Below are 20,500 nucleotides of genomic sequence, written 5' to 3'. Positions count from 1 at the left end.
CTGAAGTCCTTCCGGCATGCAGGGGCTTAGGAGGGGGGGTGGACCAGCCCAGTTGCCCTCATTGAGGGGGGTGACATTTGGTGCGCCTGTGACCCCTGAGCTGTTGGGGTAAGTGGGGGAGCCGCGCCACTTTGCTGGGGGCATTCCCCCTCCCCCTTTGTTTTGACAGCTTGGGAGGGGCTTGGGAGTCATGGGCAGGCGGCGCGCCAAATGTCCGCCATGCGCAGCTCGCTCCATCCCCGTGGGCGGCTTGCTCCGCCCCTGGCTGCAGGGCAGCGTGGGCATATGCTCCACCACTGCTGGCATGCTGATTATATCCACAATGGGTGGCACCCACGTGTGTGTGTGTTAAGTAATGCTGTAAAGAGTGAAAAAAGAATTATTCCAAAAACACCCACTGTTAAGCTGATAATTTGATTTCTCATGAATTGTTCTTAAAACACTGAGAATGTAGTGTACAATTAAACTTGATGTGGAGCCTGTCACTGGTGTAATCGAGCCAACATGAAGCATTTTAAGTCCAAATTAATTTCAAAACAAGAGAGTTGGATCAGTCTCAGTTTTAAAAAGAACATTTTAATGTTTTCTCTGAGCTTTGGGTCATTATATACAGCCTGGTATAAAACTCCCCCTCCCAACCCCTCTCTTCTTAAAGCCAACAGCAACAAAACCCGCACTGATTTGAAGGGAAATTTCCCTTTTTGGGTTTCTGTGTCTCTGGAAAGAATTTTCAAGGAAGGCAGGCACCAGTTCCCAGCTACATGCTTCCTGATAAGGAAGTAGCTCCAGTAAAGGCAGCTATAAATAACTCTGTGTGTGTGTTAATTTTGAAAATGAAGGGAGATTTATTTACTGACGTTCCTCTAAAGAGAGAATGGCTTTGGATTAGAAGCACAGGTTTTCCTTTTACAGGTTATCCTTGTTGTAGAGCTGTTTACTCTGTTGTTTATCCTGCTAAGTGGATAAAATGAGTAACGCGAAATCTGATGTGCTGGGAGTGTTTCTGCTCATTACAGTGCAGGTTCCAGCATAATCTCCATATTTTTCTTCTCCTCACTGCACCCTTTTTAAAGGAAACATGCAGTCTGAAGTAGAGTTCTGGTAAAATTGCTCACTCCTTTTTTCTTTTTGGTTGGTCCTAAGAAAGGCATAGTTTTACTATCTTTGGTGGAGTTCTTGACAGGTTTTCCTCTACAATCCTTTTTGAGAGAACCCTTTTTTGTTTTGTCTGCCCCCCTCCCCCAAACCTGTGTAGAGGGCTTTTCCCACCATGCTCCTTCATTTCCACAGAACATGCACAATTAATACAGTATTAATTAATTATGGGGAGAGGTTGTTGCTGGCACAAGACGTGAGGCTTTCCAGCTTATGAAGCAAATGCTTTGATGCTGAGCTTTAAAGACCATTTCCGTCAGCTCCAGCCAGCAGAGCAGCGGAATGATATTTAAACCAGCCTCTCCTTACCAAGTTTAGAAAGTAAGAACCACTCTGTCCTGAAGAGATTTTTCAAAGCACAACAGAACAAAAGGATTGGAGAATAGAAGAACCACTGAAGTCTTCAAACAGAGGAGAGATGGGGAGCTGGTGGCTGTCTAGAGTAGGACAATTTCCATAAGCTTCCATTTGTAAAACAAATAGATGACTTTTGAAAGGGTGCTAGTGTACCCCTGAATGACTATTTTGTTCAGGCAATTATGTTGTGAACAGCCTTGAGACCTGTGAGTATAGGGCAGTATACTAATATACTATTACGACTATGAATAACAACAACAACAACAACAACAACAACAACAACAACAACAACAACAATATAAATAGGAAGGAGGCTGAAGGGGCAATTCTTCCCCATGGTTATAAATGCTGTTAAGAGAATATGAGCAGTATATATTCTTTCTTTTAATCCTTGGAGAGCAACTTCCCCCACAGAATTTAATTTCTTTTTTTATATATATACTGTGGTACTTCGGGTTAAGTACTTAATTCGTTCTGGAGGTCTGTGCTTAACCTGAAACTGTTCTTAACCTGAAGCACCACTTTAGCCAATGGGGCCTCCTGCTGCCGCCACACCGCCAGAGCACGATTTCTGTTCTCATCTTGAAGCAAAGTTCTTAACCCGAGGTACTATTTCTGGGTTAGCGGAGTCTGTAACCTGAAGCGTATGTAACCTGAACGGTATGTAACCCAAGGTACCACTGTACATTCACTGAAGATATTTAGTTCATAGATATTTAATATAACACACACACACACACACACACACACACACTACAACAACACATGCAGTTCAGCAACTTGACTCAGTTACCTTGTTATTTAAAAAATGCACACATTTCCCAAAATATGCTTTGTCTTCAAATCCCATTTCACCTTTCTTTAATATTAATTCTACCATGAGTGTCAAGATGCTTTTTCAACGCTTATGGTACAATTAATATTATTAATATTTATCCAGTGCTATTTTTCTAGCCCAAGAGGTGCCGGAACTCACCGTGAACATCTCCCTTGTTCTCTTATACAGTAATGGCAATGGCTCCCACCTGAGAGGTGCTGGAACTGAGTTCCGGCAGAAAAAAGCCCTGATTATAACATCCTCCCTTATAAGGAGTCCCCAATTACTGTGGTTTGAAGGTGGCTTGCTTTGAAAGTGGCCAGAATTTTAAATCATGATTGCTGGCCCTTATGACTAGACAAAATTTCAGGATAAACTAAAATTAAAGCAAATGCTGGTGAAGGAGGGGAGAGAGGCAACATACAAACCCCCGTCTCATGGTGGCTCCTTCCTGCTCACGCAGATAGGGGCAAAGCATGTTTCAGCCTTGCATGCGAACAAGGTGCAGGAAAGGAAGGCCAGAAGCTATTTAGAGCATAAACTTCCCCATCACAAGGTCACTTGTATATTTCTCTGTCCTTGCTACCTTCTGATCCTCTCTGGAAGCAAGGAAGATCTAGAGCTCTAATCATTCCACAAAATGATTGTAATCCAACAATATGAAAGCTGCTGCAGTAATACATTTTAAAAGTTCAACCCCAACTTTGATATAAAGTTTGCCTTAAGAGAATTTGTTTTTTAAGCCACAAAAAGCTAAACAATTAAGTGGCTTGGTGGATCATTCTGGATATAATTTCCCTTACATGTAATACAACTACCTAGTACTTCATTGGTTCTTCAACAACAGAAATAAAATGCGAATAGGGAGAAGTCTGAAAGGCAATGCATGTTGGATGAGTCTTGGTGCAGTTGCTGATGATGGTGAATGAATTTCTTGATTTGCAAGAATACCAAGCTTATTCTCTCTCTTTCATTTCCTCGAAGCCAACTACCCCTTTCAGTATTTGCACTTTTTGCTGGTTTTCACTTCCCTCTAATGACTTGGCAGAGACATCTTTTCAAAATTCCCCACTCATGCCGTTACTTCTTGTTCCCTCTTTTTTCCTGTGTAAGGCACTGGAGTTAATATCCAGCTTCTTTAAAAACATCTCTGTGACCTTTTTGTGGTTTGGGCCCAGGCTTTTCGTTTTATTTCTCACTGACTCTACTATAGTAATTATGATTCCATTTCATGAGGAGAAGGCAATCCAAGCCATATATATGCTGTGCTACCATACAAGTGCAGAATATCCCAGATTACAGCATTGCAGGCAGAATTCAGAGTCCTAAGGGTCTCTGCTTTAATTTTACTTAAAGCAAGTTTAAAGCCTTCATGGATGCAAATACAGTGGTACCTCGGGTTACATATGCTTCAGGCTACATATGCTTCAGGTTACAGACTCCGCTAACCCAGAAATAGTACCTTGGATTAAGAACTTTGTTTCAGGATGAGAACAGAAATTGTGCTCTGGCGGTGTGGCGGCAGCAGGAGGCCCCATTGGCTAAAGTGGTGCTTCAGGTTAAGAAGAGTTTCAGGTTAAGAACGGACGTCCAGAACGAATTAAGGACTTAACCTGAGGTACCACTGTATATGCTAAAAAGAAGCCTGGTATCAATCCAGTATTAACTGTAATGCATGAGTATGATGTGCTGAAAATCAGGTATGGTGTGCACATTTTGAAAAAAGAAAGCCTGCAAAAATATTAAAAGAGTTACTTTTTGGTTTTCCATAGTTGACGAGATTAGGGACAGGGTGTTCAGAAGCATCTTAGAAGGAGAGAGAGAACATGACAAATGGAGTGCATATTAGCAAGAGTGCTGTGTAAGAAAGAAGAAGTCTCCATGGTTGTGAGAGTGGGATATAGTGGGTGGAAGGAGTTGAGGAACTGGAAGGAGAAAACCATGGTTCAGTCAAAGAAAAGATGTGCCAAGAGTGTGAGGCAATGAGATCATGAAAGGGGAGAAGATTTTTTGATCAACAGAATACCATATTTCACTGCATAATTGCCACACTCCAAAAAATTGGCTACTGGTAATTACCTTTCATTATGTAATTGTTGCATGATACAATAGTGTTTTCCCCCGCCACTTAAACAGAGCAACAAGGTGGCATTGTGGATATGCATTTCTCGCGCGTGCATTGTGAGCATAGAATTCTCAGCGCATGTGCTGCCAGTGTATCGTATTTCCATAGGTGCAAGGGGTCCTAAAACTGGCATGTTTCCACAAATGGATCATAGAATCATAGAGTTGGAAGAGACCACAAGGGCCATCGAGTCCAACCCCCTGCCAAGCAGGAAACACCATCAGAGCACTCCTGACATATGGTTGTCAAGCCTCAACTTAAAGACCTCCAAAGAAGGAGACTCCACCACACTCCTTGGCAGCAAATTCCACTGTCAAACAGCTCTTACTGTTAGGAAGTTCTTCCTAATGTTTAGGTGGAATCTTCTTTCTTGTAGTTTGGAGCCATTGCTCCGTGTCCGCTTCTCTGGAGCAGCAGAAAACAACCTTTCTCCCTCCTCTATGTGACATCCTTTTATATATTTGAACATGGCTATCATATTACCCCTTAACCTCCTCTTCTCCAGGCTAAACATGCCCAGCTCCCTTAGCCGTTCCTCATAAGGCATCGTTTCCAGGCCTTTGACCATTTTGGTTGCCCTCCTCTGGACACGTTCCAGTTTGTCAGTGTCCTTCTTGAACTGTGGTGCCCAGAACTGGACCCAGTACTCCAGGTGAGGTCTGACCAGAGCAGAATACAGTGGCACTATTACTTCCCTTGATCTAGATGCTATACTCCTATTGATGCAGCCCAGAATTGCATTGGCTTTTTTAGCTGCCGTGTCACACTGTTGGCTCATGTCAAGTTTGTGGTCAACCAAGACTCCTAGATCCTTTTCACATGTACTGCTCTCAAGCCAGGTGTCACCCATCTTGTATTTGTGCCTCTCATTTTTTTTGCCCAAGTGCAATACCTTACATTTCTCCCTGTTAAAATTCATCTTGTTTGTTTTGGCCCAGTTCTCTAATCTGTCAAGGTTGGATGAAGTGTTTGTGTATGTGAATGAAATGCGTAACAATGTATTGTATGAAATGTTGCAAATGAAGGCAGAAGAAATTGATAGAAACTATGAAAATTTTGAAGGGGCGGTGTAGATTGTGCAAAAGATACAGGATAACTCCTACCCCTGGTTTTGCAATCTTCAATGAAACCCCAAAAAACTGCAAATTAGTTGCTGTATATATATTTTTAAAAACCTATAGATTATGAATAGTTTCCTTATCTTTGTATTATTTACTGAATGTTGGGAGAGACACTTGTTTTCTGACCTGAAATGGGAAAATTGCAACTTACTGTAAATCTGGCAGTGCATCTGGTTATATCCCTTGTGCTAAGGTGCTTCATAAAATGTTTTCTGTTATTCATTAAGTGTTGGCTCTCAACAAGATTCACAAGAGGTCTGTGAGAACAGTTTTTATAGGTTTGCTCCCCTCTTTTAGCTCCCCTTTCAAAAGAATCCCATTTTTAAAATAAAGTTCCTCAATGTGAAAGTTTATTTAAAATAAAACCTCACTACATTTTACAGACACACACACACACATTAAAAAAACAACAACCCCGAAAGCTGACTCCAAAATGCTGTCCTGCCAGATCTTAGGAAATATAATGGAACAATTTGGCTCCAATCCTAAACACATTTGCCTGTCCGTAAGTTGTTTTAGAATCAATTTGTCAGTGTGCTAAGCACAGGGTTCTTTGTTCCTGATTTCAAAGCAGGGGATTAGCATGTAGGATATTCTCCCCGTATCCCTGTTTCGTCATTGTTATTGCTGTATTTCTCCTTTTTCACTTTCCTAAAATCCCAGCCAACACTGCTTGTGCAAAGACTTTTCCAGAGAGAGAGAGAGAGTGTGTGTGTTTGAGGTGGACTTACTTTAAAAAAAGTGTTGTCTGTGGAGGAAGGGAGAGGTTTGTGGGCAAACAATCATGGGTAACGGGGGGGCTGCTTGCCCTGCCTGAAAGAGGACCTGTTCATTCCCAAATTCTGGCTGCAGAACCAGAAGCAGCGTAGGTTGAGCTTGCAAAAAAGAAAAAGAAAAAAGAAATCTCTTCAAACAGCCTCCGCTCAAAGGCCACACTTCTGAGGGAAATTTCCTTTTTGGGGAAGTTGCTGCAAAGGAATTTCCTGTGTGGGCAGACATAGCTTCCTGACTCGAAGGCTTATTGGATGGGGAAAGAGTTCATAATGGAATGACAAATTAAAGACATAGCAGTCCAGTTCCCTTCAAAACAGCTATCAAATGAGCTCAGCCCATGCACCATTCCACTCCCGCGCAGGATGAAAATAAAATGCTTCTCTCCTGACAGGATTCACTCTGAGGCTTCAAGCATATCCTTCCCCCAGACTCCCCTTGACTGTGATCTCAGTTTCTCCCTTGTTAGCAATTACCTGCTGATGGTTCTAGTTAAATATGGCTTCTTTGTCTGACTCATTTTCAATCAAGAGCAAATGTCTTTTGTGAAAGAACCTTCTCTAGAAAAGCAAATCTGCACAAGGTAAACCTTTCCCTTTTTCCCTACCAAAGAAACACTGGTTTCCTTTATGAACTGTTCTTAATTTGTTTGGATATTTCCACCATGTGACTCAAAAGTCCTAGGGCAGTAGTTTGGCTCCAGCATTTAAACTTGTTACACCAAACTTCAACCTGAGGCCAGGCGCAGTCCTTCCCGTTTTGCCACCTGAGGCAGTAGAGGAATGTGCTACTGCCAAGGGAAGCAGTGGGCAAACGGGGCTCTGCATCTAGTACTTCCACCACCTGAGGCAGCTGCTACACCCTGCCTCATTGATGGGCCAGCTCTGCCTGAGGCACATGTCTAGTTCATTGCCATACATACCTGACTTCCACACCCCACTCTCCTCACATATACCCTTTTGACTATAAAAGGACTTGCTTTTTATGGCCTAATCTGCTGACCATTGGTGATAAGGAGCTGCAGGCAGGCAAGTGAGCAGGCTGGCAGAGGAGGAATTGAGCACAGTCCAGCCTGGGCAACCAGCATAAAAATGTTGTCAGCCCTGGAGGAGGGATGGATCTCTATGTTTGTCAGTCCCCAAGGCTAGTATAAGGTTTTTGTTGTCATCATACTTTTATGAAATATATATAATTTTTTTTTTAAAAAAATTGTCTAGTAGCACCATCTGAAGAAGTGTGCATGCACACGAAAGCTTATACAGTGGTATCTCAGGTTAAGAACTTAATTCGTTCTGGAGGTCTGTTCTTAACCTGAAACTGTTCTTAACCCGAGGTACCACTTTAGCTAATGGGGCCTCCCACTGCCGCTGTGCTGCTGTCATACAATTTCTGTTCTCACTCTAAAGCAAAGTTCTTAACCCGACGCACTATTTCTGGGTTAGCGGAGTCTGTAACCTGAAGCGTCTGCAACCTGAAGCGACTGTAACCCAAGGTACCACTGTACCAAGAACAAACTTAGTTGGTCTCTAAGGTGCTACTAGACAATTTTTTAATTTATAAATATATATTTGTATATTTCTACTGCGTCAGACCAACACGGCTACCTACCTGAATCACAGGTGGAGGTAAAATGCCATGTTGAATAATTGTTTTGATTGGAAATGATTATTTTAATGACAAGAAGTATTCAGGTCCGATAGTTCTGGGTGATTATGTCGAAAAGGGATTAGTTTGAAGTCATAAAACCTTGAAATCTTCCATAAATTGGTGCAGCAAAGCATAAAGTTGGGGGATCAAAACTAAGTTAATGGGGCAGCCGCCCCACGAAGTATCCTGATCTTCAATCAGCACATCGTCCTGTAGCTCATTGTGATGAAATTCCAGTGCCTATCTTCGGAGAACTTCCTGACATTAGTGACGAAGATGCCTCCAGTGTTGAAGGACATGAAGAAGAAGAAGTGGTTCTTGAAGTTGATGCTCCACATCCATTTTCCCAAAAGGAGCTGAATGATCTAGTTCGCGACCTCAGCTTGTCAAAGGACTCTGCCGAACTGTTGGCATCCAGATTGAAGGAAAAAAACCTCCTCTCTGGCAGTGCTCGCATCAGCTTCTTCCGCAACAGGCATCAAGAGTACCTCCGTTTTTTCTCAGAAGAGAAGGACTTGGTGTACTGTGCAGATATTGTGCAGCTTCTGCTCAAGCTTAGAGTGCCACAGTACAAACCCAAAGATTGGAGACTGTTCATTGACAGCAGCAAGCGATCACTGAAATGTGTTCTGCTACACAACAGCAACCAGTTTGCCTCCATACCCCTGGCTCACTCGAGTACACTGAAGGAGAACTATGAAGCAGTGAAGTATGTGCTGGAGAAAATTGGTTATGATCAGCATAAGTGGTTTATTTGTGTTGACCTGAAGATGGTGAGCTTTTTGTTGGGACAACAGTCTGGCTTCACCAAGTACCCATGTTTTCTGTGCATGTGGGATAGTTGGGACCGTGCTCAGCATTACAGGAAGGAGGACTGGCCTGTGCGGGATGAATTGGTGCCTTGCAAAGAAAGGAACGTCATCAACGACCCTCTGGTGAACAGAGACAGAATACTCTTCCCACCACTGCACATCAAGCTCGGCTTAATCAAGCAGTTCACCAAGGCTCTGGACAAGGATGGTGACTGCTTCACTTACTTGTGGCAGGCTTTTCCAGGATTGACCATGGAGAAGTTGAAAGCTGGCATCTTTGACGGTCCTCAGATCCGTCAGCTCATCAGAGATCCAGAGTTCGGAAAGTCAATGAACGAAGTGGAACTGGAAGCTTGGAAGGCATTTGTTCTGGTAGTGAAGAACTTTCTTGGCAACAATAAGGCCAGAAACTACGCAGAACTTGTCAACAACATGCTGAGAGCTTTCAGAACCTGGGCTGCAACATGAGCGTCAAGATGCACTACCTATTTTCACATATGGACCGGTTTCCTGAGAACCTGGCTTCAATGAGTGATGAGCAGGGGGAGAGATTCCATCAGGACATGAAAGAGATGGAGACCAGGTATCAGGGTCGCTGGGACGCAGTCATGATGACTGACTACTGTTGGACTCTGAAGAGAGACCTCCCTGCCGCTGAGCATTCCAGGAGTTCCAAGTTCAAGCCCTGAAGTTTGAAAAATGGTGAAGCAACATGCAATTTACGTGTACTTACCTTTATCAATGCCCACCATTCAATTTACAGTAAACCTGACCTGATGGAGAGAAACGGATGCCATTTCCTGATTCAGCAGTGCAAAAATCTCTAAATCAGTTGCAAAAATACCCTAAATCAGTTGTAGAAATCAAAAAGTACAAAATTGTTGCCCAGTGTATTGTTCTGTGAGCAGTGGGCTTTGGGGAAGTAAATGCAAAGCTCCTTACTTTCTAGTTTGTTAAGGGTGCTAGGAATTGCAGTTCTGTGAGGGGTAAACTACGGTTCCCAGGATTCTTTGAGGGAAGCTTTAGGTGTGTGGTGTGGACGTCTTACACCCTTCCATTGTGAGAAAAGTCCCTACTCTCTGCTTCCTGTTCTTTAACCAAACACTGATTCATAAGAGAAGTCTATAAGCACATATATGTACACACATACAGAATTTAGAGCAGGACATTTCAAATGCAAAAATAGTTATTATGTATGACAGATAAATGTAAGGAAATTTATCTGGTCTTTAGAATTTGAATTTCGTAATTATGGAATTAGGTTTAGAGTTGAATAATGTAGTTACAGCTTTGAATGTTATTTCACATGCCCCAGAGGCAAACCCACATTTGCCACCAAGTGTGAACTCATCAGGGAAGTGCAGTCAATAACAACTATATGACAAGTTTCTATTTGTGATACATTTGTGTTGTATTCACACTCTGCACTGTATGTGAAGTGTACACTTAAAATGCACTTAAAGTGTATTCTGAAAACTATGATGTGCAAAGCTGTCCCTAGATGTCTGAAAATTGGTCTCTGCCTCAAATGCATCTAGTAAAGCTTTCTGCAGGTATTTCTGAAAGGCCTGATGAGAAATGGGGTCTTTTCTCTCTCTTTTGACACATATTGCCTTGTTATGACCAGATGAACTATTCAAAGGAACAACTGGTGTTTTGCTTGAGGGAAATTTCCTTTCTGAGGAAGTTAGTCATGCAAAAATGTGAAAGAAGACTCTAATGTGGCTAGAGGGAGTGCCCTGGTTGCACATTTCCTGGAAAAGGCAGCTGTTGACATACTATTGACTAATGCAAAGTCTGTCTGTTTGAAGACAGCTCCTTTCTCGATTCTCATTCCAAAGGGCATGGAGGGGACATTGCATGGTGTCTTTTTGGTTCAAACCCTACAACTCCTCAGTTTAAAAAAGCTTAGGCATCAGGCCTGTGAAAGACCTACTCAGTATAAAGCAATTTTATCTGCTCAGTTGACCCCCTAAATTGCCTTAACAGGTAACCCTATAGGAGTAGGCATGTTAACCTGCTTCAGCAAAAACAACTTTTACTTATGGCAGGTATCCTGTTCATGGAGATCTGTAAATGTCAAAGCCAGCACTGTGAATTGTATCTGGAAACTAGCAGGTGACATTGCATCTCTTGATGGAGAGGTGTAGCTGTGGTCTCTTGAACCAGTCCTTGCTTGCTAGGAAGCTGGCCAGGACCCTGCCAGTATTGTTCCCACCATTATGGAAAAAGTGAGCCAGACCTTCAAAATCTCAGAAATGTAGACTCTGAAAATATGAGCAAAGAAAAACTGAATAGAGAGGCAGCTGATTGCTTTCCTTCTGCTTCTTTTAACCTTTTGCTTGTCTCTCCCAACTTATCTTTTGCAGGTTTGGGGGCTAGAAATGTTTTCATATAAAAACACAAAAAAGAAGGTTGGCACTCTCAGAATTCTATTCTGAGTTCCAGTTGTATCTAAAGTATCAGAACTTCCACAAAGTTTGGTTTTCATCATTTCATGACACTGAGGTGAAAAAAGATGCAAACAGAGGAAACCCCCTGTTTAGTAGGAAAATGCTAGTCCAAATCAGGAAATACTTTGAAGAAGAAGAAACCAAAACAAAAAGCACAGTAATCTGTGATTAACCTTCTGAACCCACCTCTCTTCAGTAGACTGGAAATTCTAGAAGCCCAATAATTCAGGATAGATATCCATATGTCCAATATATTTTGCAGAATGCTCATGCTAAGATTTTGAGATTGCAATATTATGCATGCTGGCTTAGGGCTGCATGTCTCCAGTAAATGTGTACAGTCCTTCCCCCCCCCCCTACATTAGACATGGTCACATGATCATATCTCAGCTTCATAAACAAATGTGAACAAGCATCATGTTCCTGCTTTCCCCTTCCTGTCACACAAGTAGGAAGACGATCAAGATGCTACAGTTAAGCATTGCTTCCCATTATATTAGAACCGAGAACTGTCCCTAATGGCCTTCAAACAAGCCAACCATGGCTTCAGATGCTGGTTTATTAATAGTTTCTGTAGTCTGTAATGTATCAACATTGCAGAATGCAGTTCAGTTAAGAGTATTTATTCATAGGTATTTATTTCATAATATGTTCTTTGCTTTAATATATTTGGCATGAAACTTGTAGCATACTATAATTGATAATAGAGATGGCTAAAGAGAGGGGTGTTAAATACAGTGGACCCTCGGGTTATGTTACCTTCGGGTAACGTAACTTTCAGGTTGTGAACCCAGAAAACCCGGAAGTGTATTCTTCTGGGGTTCGCCGCGCACACATGCACAGAAGCACTCTGTGCACTGCGCACATGTGCAGAAGCAATGCCTCTATTTGCAGATTTTTCGGGGTACATACAAACCCCTGGAACGAATTACATTCATATCCAGAGGGTCCACTGTACATAGGATCTGGGTTGTTACATCCATACAATAAATTTACAGTACATGACATTCCCCAAAGAACTCTGGGAACCTTAGTTTGTTCAGGGTGCTGGGAATTGTAGTTCTGTGAGGGCTAAACTGTAGTTCCCTGTATTCTTCGAGGAAGCAATTACTTTGCGCTCATCCTCTATGTGTACCTCCTAGGGCTGGGCAATATCTGGTTTTCAATATCAGCTAAATATTGTGATATATTGATAGGAACTACACAGAGGCGAACAGGATAGTGTCCTGGGAACGGTTACTGCTTAAGGGTGTAAAACTGATAAATGATGATATTACCAATCACCTCATGGTCACTTTCGTTAGCAGGCAAGCCAAAATGCATCCAAACAGGATTTTTGGTTTTGGGATTGGCTACCAAATGGTGGTATTCAGGACAATCCAAAGTACGGTGATGAGTCATAGTGAATATAAATAATCAGGGACTGCCAGACTGCAAGCAGCAGAAGTGGCAGCAACCTTGCGGTGGCAGAATCAACAATAGCCGGGGGGCAGAAGCAGTGGCAGCCATAAGTGGCACAATAATCTTAACCCAAGGTACTATTTCTGGGTTAGCGGAGTCTGTAACCTGAAGCGTCTGTAACCCGAGGTACCACCGTAGTTGTTTATTTCCTTGACATCTGATGGGAGGGCGTTCCACAGGGCAGGCGCCACTACCAAGAAGGCCTGGTTCCCTGTAACCTCACTTCTCGCAGGGAGGGAACCGCCAGGAGGCCCTCGGTGCTGCACTTCAGTGTCCAGACTGGACGATGGGGGTGGAGACGCTCCTTCAGGTATACTGGGCTGAAGCTGTTTAGAGCTTTCAAGGTCAGCACCAACACTTTGAATTGTGCTCGGGAACGTACTAGGAACCAATGTAGGTCTTTCAGGACCGGTGTTATATGTTTCTGTTTTAACTATTTGTGCTTTTATCTTGTATTTTTATCTTGTGAGCTGCTCTGATTTCCTTTGATGAAGGACGGTATATAAATTAATAACAACAACAGCAATATCAGGAAAAATTCACAACCATACCTTAAAACATAAACTACTAATCAGATTAGAATTGCCTCAACTTTCAAGCATCTGTTTAGGCTTATCTAAACAAGAACATTTTTAGCAGGCAGAGAAAAGAATACAGTCAAAGTGACTACTTGATCTCAATATATTGATCTCAATATATTAAAGTGGTATAAATGTGCTTTAAATGCATGGTGTAAATATGATCCCAACAGACTCTCCTAGAATTAAGCATGACCTTCAAGATCTCATTTGTAATTGGCAAAAAGAAAAATGCTAGATTTTTCTTCCTGTATCCACCAGATGATTCTTTTCCATTGCAAACCATCCATCTACATATTTTATACATAACAACTGACCAGAGTTGTGCAAACTGGGAACTTTCCCTAGGCTAAATTACACAATCCTGAGAAATGATCTGAGCAAATGGAGGAACTGAATCCTTTGCTACACATTTGAATAGCTGCATATTTCTTCAGGTGTTGAGAAAGCTAAGCAAATAACTCTCTTCCTCCTCAATCAATACAAGGGGCTTTAAGCAGGGGAAAGGGGCACACTTCCTTCTCCAGCACGTTGAAGATTTCATAATCCACACACATTAATTTCTGTTCATGAATACAAGTAGCAACACGTTTGAAAACTGGATTGGCATCTCTGACTCTGGACATGTGCCAGAGCAACACAGCAGAAGGCAACCCCTGCTCCTCCCGTCTGTTTGCTTCCCAGACCTCTTGGCCAACCCTCCCTCACCTGCTGGGTGTTGCACCTGGAGATCTGCTTCCCATGGCAGGAAAGACCAAGGATGGACAGCAGGGCTAGAGAACTGACAGATAGGAGAATCCACATCTTCCGTCTTTACTGTTTAGGCAAGAGATGTGATAGGGTTGCCATATTTTGAAAACGGCCTTCCCAGACAGACCTGCCCTTAACACGGAAGCTGCAACCAAGCAGAGGTTTTTTTCTCCTGTTGTTTCCACACTCCTTTCCAGCACCTGCTCCCAGTCGCATGGTTTTCCAGGACCCTTTGTGCGCAAGGCTCCTGCTTGCCAGTGCCAGGGGGAGCCCCCCCCCCAGGCCCTCAGCCTCCAAGTGGCCACTAGCAAGGTTGTGCCTGGGCAGGGAGGCTTGTCACTCTGTGGCCCTCTGGTCCTGACAATGCAGCTTGGGCAGCTGATGGGGGCTGCCACCACTGCTGGAGAAGGCCCAGGCAGGACCAGAAAGGCCGCAGAGCATGAAGGGGGCAGAGAGGGGCTGGCCCAGAAGAACGCCTGCCCTCTCCCACCCTTTGGTGGCATACGTGTCCCCCTCCACCCCCTAATAAAATAAACAACCCCCCCCCAAAAAAAAACCCTGGACATTTAATGTACAATGCCAAAATCCACCTGGAGGGGCATGCTGGCCCCCCAAAAGAGGACATGTTTGGGAAATCCCAGACATATGGCAACCCTAGATATGAAGATATCATCATCATTATTTATTAAATTAGTATGCTGCTCTTATTGGTGCAGTTCATTTGATAATGACCAGTTATTGATATAGTTCCCTTTGCAGACTGTCTCATCCCAAAAGGTCAAGAACAGATTAATGCATAACTCCCCCACCCACACACTTTAAACTTGGTATAGTTACTATGGAATAAGGATGTCCCCTTTGTCTGGTTAACTCTCTGTTTATATCAAGGGCCAAATTCCTCTTTCCATCCCAGTCAGCTCTCAACAGAACTGAATGGTTGGTTTCTGAACTGAAGTCTTCGCTCAGGTCCAGCCCTTGCACTGTTTCTCACTAACCTGACAGACATTCCAAAGATGTCTCTGGTGGGCATCTGTCTACTACTGTTTTGTTGTTAACTTTCAGCTCTCCTACTCACCATGGAACAGTGGTGGAGGGCTCTTCATACTTTGAAGCTGTAATCCATTAACCCTACTTGATCCTTCTTCCTCTTTGCTGCTTCTCTCTGGATAGTCTTACTGCTCAGGTCACAAATTTAGTGGTATACTAAATGATCGAGTCATCAGAGTTATCCTGGGTGAACAAGTGTCCATTTTCAAGGGAAAACCAACTTAGAAGAGAGTGAGACAGAGTTTTTGCAAGATGAAAACCACCAATCAAGAAGGAAGCCACTCCAAAGTTAAAGGAGAAAGGAGGCAAAGGACCATTTATAAGGAAGTCCACATCGAGTTTCTGAAAAAGACATTTTAAGATAACGTGTACCCCAGATACGAGACCAGGGTGGCACTGGCAAGGTGCATCAGAGTCGAGGAAGATTGCATGCACAGAATAGCCAGAACAAAGAGGACTGGTTCCAAAATAATGACTAGGAACTGAGCTACAGCTCCTTATAGCCACTGTGACAGAAGGAGACGACCAAGAAGCAATCTGGGAAACAGCTCAAGTATCCACACACAGCAATATTACCAGCCGCACAACTTCCATTATCCCGAAAGCTATGGAGGAGGGTTCTGGCAGCCACCTCTCAGCAACACTTAACCAGGAGAGCACCTCTATGCCTTGCAGTAACAGAACTCCCAGGAATTGAACCCAGCAAGCTGTTGTTGGTAGAACTGGGCTTTTGTGAGACTTCCCAGGCAAGCAAGTGCCCAGTTCCATATTATGGTGGAGAGATGGTGAGGCAGCCTCCACCATTGGCTGGTGCATTGCATAAAGCAGTAATACTCCCTGGTGTGCAATGGGGAATTATCCAGCTGCAAATCCTGTAAAACGCTGGATGGTGGTGGAAGTGGTTCAGGCTCTCAGTTCTTCTCTTGAGATCTAGTTTCAGAACAAAGGAGCCAGACTGCCATTGGGGATTATCAAGCTTCAAATGTTGCCTGAAGATTACCAAAGTTGGCAGCAAAGCAAAGTCTTTCCTTCTCCCAACATCTTCCAGGGTTACCCATACATATAAGATTTGTTTTCTATCTTTAAATTTATTACATTTCAAAGTTTTTCAACAAAGTTTGTTCTTTTAGTGGCTTTGTCTGGGATCATCATCTGGCTTTCCATTTACTGAAGCGTTTGCTTCCCTTTATCCAAGGAAGCTAAAAACACTTGGATATTGAAATCAAAAATAAAAGCTAAACAACTAATTGACCACTTGTTCATTGCAGACAGATTGACATTGCCCAAACACTGGAGAGACTTATAATGTGTGCCATTGGATCACAGGTGTGATACTGGGCTGTCACCAATATGCTGATGACACTCAGCTCTATCTGCTGATGGATGGCCAAACCGACTCGGCCCCGAACACACTGACCAGATGCTTGGAAGCTGTGCCTGGATGGCTTCATGGGAGCCGATTGAAACTAAATCCTTCGAAGACAGAGGTCCTATGGCTAGGTCAGGATGGCATGGGGATGAGGGACCAACTCCCTTCTCTTGCGGGGGCCCAATTAGTGCCATTGCCTTCCGTTAAGAGTTTGGGTGTAATCCTTGATGCCTCCCTTTCCATGGAGGCGCAAGTTACAGCAACAGCCAAGGTGACATTTTTCCACCTTCGCTGCATCAAGCAGTTGGTCCCTTACCTTTCCTGCCCCGACCTGGCCACAGTGATCCATGCGACGGTCATCTCCAGGCTTGACTACTGTAATTCGCTCTACGCGGGGCTGCCCTTGAAGCTGTCCCAGAAGCTCCAGCGGGTGCAGAATGCTGCAGCGAGGCTCCTCACGGGGTCTCTGCCATGGGAGCATATTCACCCAGTGCTTTTCCAGCTGCTCTGGCTCCCGGTGGAGTACAGGGTCAGATTTAAAGTGCTGATTTTGACCTTTAAAGCCCTTCATGGCCTAGGACCCTCGTACCTACTGGGCAGCCTCTCCCGGTATGCCCCACGGAGAGCCTCAAGGTCCATAAATAGCAACACCCTTGTGGTCCCGGGCCCTAAGGAAGTTAGATTAGCCTCAACCAGATCCAGGGACTTTTCTTTCTTTCTTTCTTTTTTTAATTTTTTATTAAATTTTGACATAAATATATTTCACAAACATACAAAAGACAAAATGAAAAAGAAAAAACAGAAAAATAGAAAAAAACAAACAAACAAAACATGAAATACATACAACTTTGATGACATTGATCGACTTCCCTTTATCTCGATTTCGGAAATTATTATCTTGTTTATCTATCTGCTGTGTCTATTCCTTAATAAAACTTTTTACGTAGTAAGCGTTATCTCATGCCTACTGTGATTTCTATAAGTACATATGTGTTTCTGATCAACATTTTAATTTTCCCCTTGTCTCTATTTCCATATATATCCTAAATTTATCCCATTCATTGTTAAATTTTGCACTTCTTTGATTTCTTATTTTCTGTGTCAATTTAGCCAGCTCCAAATAATCGGATAATTTAAGTTGCCACTCCTTTAGTGTTGGGATTTTTGGTGTTTTCCAGTACTGTGCTATGAGGGTTCTGGCGGCCACCGTTGCATATTGAAAAAAGGTTCTATCTTCTTCTTTGATATCCTTACCAATTATCCCCAGCAGGAAGGCTTCGGGTTTTTTAACAAACGTGTATTTAAGAATTTTTTTTAATTCATTATAGATGGATTCCCAAATTTTTTTGAGAATCTCGCACGTCCACCACATATGGATGAATTCGCCCTCCTTGCTCTTACATTTCCAACACAGTTTATCGCCCGTTCTATACATTTTATGTAGTTTTACCGGCGTTATGTACCATCTGTACATCATCTTATACATGTTTTCCTTTAGTGTCGTGCATGCTGAAAAATTCATATCTTTACACCACAATGCCTTCCATTTGTCAAACTCTATGTTGTACCCTAGGTCTACCGCCCACTTCACCATCACATCCTTTACTTCCTCGTCCTTGGTGTCCCACTCAAGTAACTAGTTGTACATTTTTGATAATAATTTTGTTTTGCTTTCTATTATTTCAATCTGAAATCTAGATTTCTTGTCATTTATTCCGATCTTATTATCTTCCCTCCACATTGAATTAATTTGATGGTATTGAATCCAGCCAGTCAGCTTGCTTTTTATTTCTTCATAAGGTCTAATCCTCCATCCGGATTCTATTTTGGTTAGTAAATCTTCATATGTCCATCTTTCCCCCTCTATATTTAATTTTTTAATTGTTAAAATGTCTATTGGTGATAACCACCAGGGCGTTTTCTGCTCCAACAGTTTTTTATTCCTTTCCCACACTTCCAGCAGTGGCCCTCTGAAAATGTGGTTAGAAAAACCTTTATGAACCCTTCCCTTGTCTCGCCATAAATAGGCATGCCAACCGAATCTTAGATTAAACCCCTCTAGATCTAACAAATTTTTGTTTTTGATGACAATCCAGTCTTTTACCCAACAAAGACATGCAGCTTCGTAATATAACCTCAAGTTTGGAACCGCAAGGCCACCCCTATCTCTTTGGTCTGTGAGCAATTTAAATCTGATTCTTGGTCTCTTTCCCTGCCAAATGAATTTAGAAAGTAATCTCTGCCATTCTTTGAATATTGAGGTTCCTCTAATTATCGGTATATTCTGAAATAGGAAGAGTAATTTAGGTAGTAAGGTCATTTTAATCGCCGCCATTCTGCCCAACCACGAGAGATGTATTCTATTCCATGTATCTAAGTCCTTCATTATTTCTTTCCATGCTTTCTTATAATTATTTTCAATCAGATTTATATTTTTCATAGTTAACCAGATTCCAAGGTATTTTACTTTTTTAGTTATTTTAATTCCAGTTTGACTTTCAAGATCGTTTTTGGTTTCTTCTTCCATATTTTTGGTCATTATTTTAGTCTTTGCTCTGTTCAATTTAAATCCGGATAATTTTCCAAATTCCTCTAGTAGCTTTAACACTTTGCCGACGCTCTCTTTTGGTTCTTCCAATGACAGCATAAGATCGTCTGCATATGTTTTCAGTTTATATTCTTTCGCTCCTATTTTTATTGCCACGGATCTCTGGGGTTTTTCTTATCTTGTTTGTGATTATCTCTAAAACCATGATAAACAACAGCGGTGACAGAGGGCACCCCTGTCGAGTGCCTTTTGCTATTTCAAACTGTTCTGTCAGGGTATTGTTAATAATTAATCTAGCTCTTTGTTGTGTGTAGATTGCTCTAACTCCTTGCAGGAATATGCCATCTATCCCTGATCTTTCCAGGCACTTTATCAGAAAACCCCAGGAGACATTGTCGAAAGCCTTCTCGGCATCGACGAACATTAAAGCAGCGGGAATTTCATTATGACATTCTAAATATTCAATGATGTCTATTGTATGTCTAATGTTATCTTTTATTTGTCTGTTGGGAAGGAAACCGGCCTGGTCAATATGGATGAGATTAGTTAAACACTTTTTAAGTCTGTGTGCCATTATATCTGCGAAGATCTTGTAGTCGTTATTTAGTAATGAAATCGGTCTATAATTCTTGATGTTAAGTTTGTCCGAATCTGGTTTCGGAATCAACGTGATATAGGCTTCTTTCCAGGATGCTGGCATTTTTCCTCCTCTTAGTATCTCGTTGATTACGTCACATAGTACTGGTGTTAAGTGTTCCTCTAGGACCTTGTAATACTTGGCAGATAACCCGTCTGGGCCTGGGGCTTTCCCCAGTTTCATCCTCTTGATTGCCTCTCGGATCTCCTCTATTTTTATGGGTTTATTTAAGGCGGTTCTTTCCTCTTCTGATATATTTTTGGGACTATTTTCTTCTAGATATTTTGCGATGCCTTTTCAACACTGGCTCTGGCCTGGTGGAATGCTCTGCCTCATGAGACTAGGGCCCTGAAGGATCTGATTTCTTTCCGCAGGGCCTGTAAGACAGAGTTATTCCACCTGGCCTTTGGCTTGGAGCCAATTTGATTCCCTCCCCCTCTTTCTTTTTTCTTTTCCTTTCTCCTCCTGCGATGAGGCTACATTTTAATATTTTAATGTTTCAATATTTTAATGTTGTGTTTAAGTTGTATTCATTCAACTTATTTTTATTATTGCTTGTTAGCCACCCTGAGCCTGGCCTTGGCTGGGGAGGGCGGGGTATAAATAAAAATTATTATTATTATTATTATTATTATTATTAAAATGTTTTAAACTGTTTTAAGTGGTTCTAATTTTGGTTTCTCTGTTTTGTTTTTGTCAAGTTTATATTGGTTAAATGTTTAGTTGGGGTTGGTGGTTATTTTAATTTGGGTATAACTGTAAACTGTTTGTTGCTGTTGTTGGTTTCTATTGATTTATTGGTTTGTTTGTTTCTCATATAGGTTATTTTGTTTTTTAATGTTTGAAATACGA

The 20,500-nt window shown here is 42.2% G+C and overlaps 1 protein-coding gene and 1 long non-coding RNA gene across 3 annotated transcripts in view; one reads left to right on the top strand and one right to left on the bottom strand.

Moving 5' to 3' along the window:
• The window catches only part of ETV6 (ETS variant transcription factor 6), a 169,882-nt gene that overhangs the window by 74,931 nt on the left and 74,451 nt on the right, over nucleotides 1-20,500 (top strand). The window lies entirely within an intron of this gene.
• LOC307215854 lies at nucleotides 194-16,408 on the bottom strand. The gene is made up of 3 exons (XR_013838678.1): nucleotides 15,123-16,408; nucleotides 2,758-2,928; nucleotides 194-1,138 (listed from the first exon to the last, which is right to left on the bottom strand). It is a non-coding gene; the product is annotated as an uncharacterized lncRNA (long non-coding RNA).

The sequence above is a fragment of the Podarcis cretensis genome (genome assembly GCF_951804945.1).
Source record: "Podarcis cretensis genome assembly, chromosome: 5".
Taxonomy (NCBI): Eukaryota; Metazoa; Chordata; class Lepidosauria; order Squamata; family Lacertidae; genus Podarcis; species Podarcis cretensis.
The sequence above is the reverse complement of the archived record's forward strand: the minus strand, read 5'-3'. Positions and strand labels throughout refer to the sequence as shown.